The sequence below is a fragment of the Ipomoea triloba genome, chromosome 8 (genome assembly GCF_003576645.1).
Source record: "Ipomoea triloba cultivar NCNSP0323 chromosome 8, ASM357664v1".
In the NCBI taxonomy this organism is placed as follows: Eukaryota; Viridiplantae; Streptophyta; class Magnoliopsida; order Solanales; family Convolvulaceae; genus Ipomoea; species Ipomoea triloba.
Genome location: NC_044923.1, coordinates 7,071,853 through 7,073,296, shown reverse-complemented (window position 1 = coordinate 7,073,296; position 1,444 = coordinate 7,071,853).

The window sequence follows — 1,444 nt, the reverse complement described above, 5'->3', positions numbered from 1 at the left end:
TATATATATATATATATATATATATTAAGAGTTAATACCACAAATGAATAAATTTCAATTTTTTGTCACCTGACTATTATACATGAAATACATAATTTTCTATTTAGGTGCATGACTATATAATTTGTATCGCATTTGGTCTTGTCGTCCAATTTTTCGGCCAACTATTGTCGGGAGTGCTTATTCCGGAAGAAGCAAATGCAATGCTCCTTTTGGAAGAAGCAAATGTAGTGCTCATTCTGAAAGGAGCACTTCTGGCAATATATAGTTGACCGAGAAATTTGATGACAGGACCAAATGTGATACAAATTATATAGTTATGCACCTAATTAGAAAATTTTAATAGTCAAAAAGCAAATGTGATTCATGTATACTAGTCAAGGGACCAAAAATGAAATTTTCTCTACCCCAAATAGTTCTTCGACTATTGAGCTAGTATTCCTTTTAGTCATCGACTTTCAATTCAACCAAAACATGTACCTTGCCTTTCATTTTTTACCACAAATAGTCATTCATTAAAATTTATATTAAATGGGTGTTAAATCTAGATATATTATTGCCAAATCAATTAATATGACTATGATTACCTCTTATTCTTAAAGTGTAGTACGTGTAAATCATTTAGATTTTGTGAAAGAGTTTTTTAGACCTTGTGTATTAAAAACTTCATTGGTCAACTATAAATTCTATTTTAGATTTTCAAAATAAGTATTTATTTATTGTAATTTATCAACATATACAATAAAATTGCATCATTTATGAATTTTTTTTGATATTATAACTATAAGATCAGATAATTGTACTTTTGAAATAATGATAAATATTCTGTAATTTTTTTTTTATAGAGATTTTACATTTTACAATATGATTTTTACGCGGCGTTTGGTTTGAGGGAGGAAATTAGGTGGGAAAGGAATTGCAATTCCATGGGAGATGAATAATGTGGGAAAAAATGTTAATTTAAATTCAAGTGTTTGGTTTGTAAGAATAGAATTACTGGGAGTTTCAATTTCAATATTTGACATGCATAGAAATTGAAAGGGAATAAATAGTACAAAATCTAAAATGTCGATACTTATTATTATTATTATTATTATTATTATTATTATAAATCTTAAATGATAATATTCAAATTTTGCTTTTGAAAATTTATGTAATACACTGTAAATAAATTCTAAAATTTCATAATGAAAGTAATAAAATAGATAAGGGAGTTTTGAGAAAACATATTTGATTGATGTAGGCCTACTGATTGACCTTCTGCGTTGAGAAAAGAAGAAGAATACACACTATAATCGAAAGAGAGATGTCAAACGTTAATTGTTTAGGTTAAAAAAGAGGGATAATTTAGTCTCAAAGTTATTTTTTTTCTTCCTAAAATCCATGGAATTGAAATACCGGGGGGGGGGGGGGGGGGGGGGGGATGAGATTCTAATTCCATGAA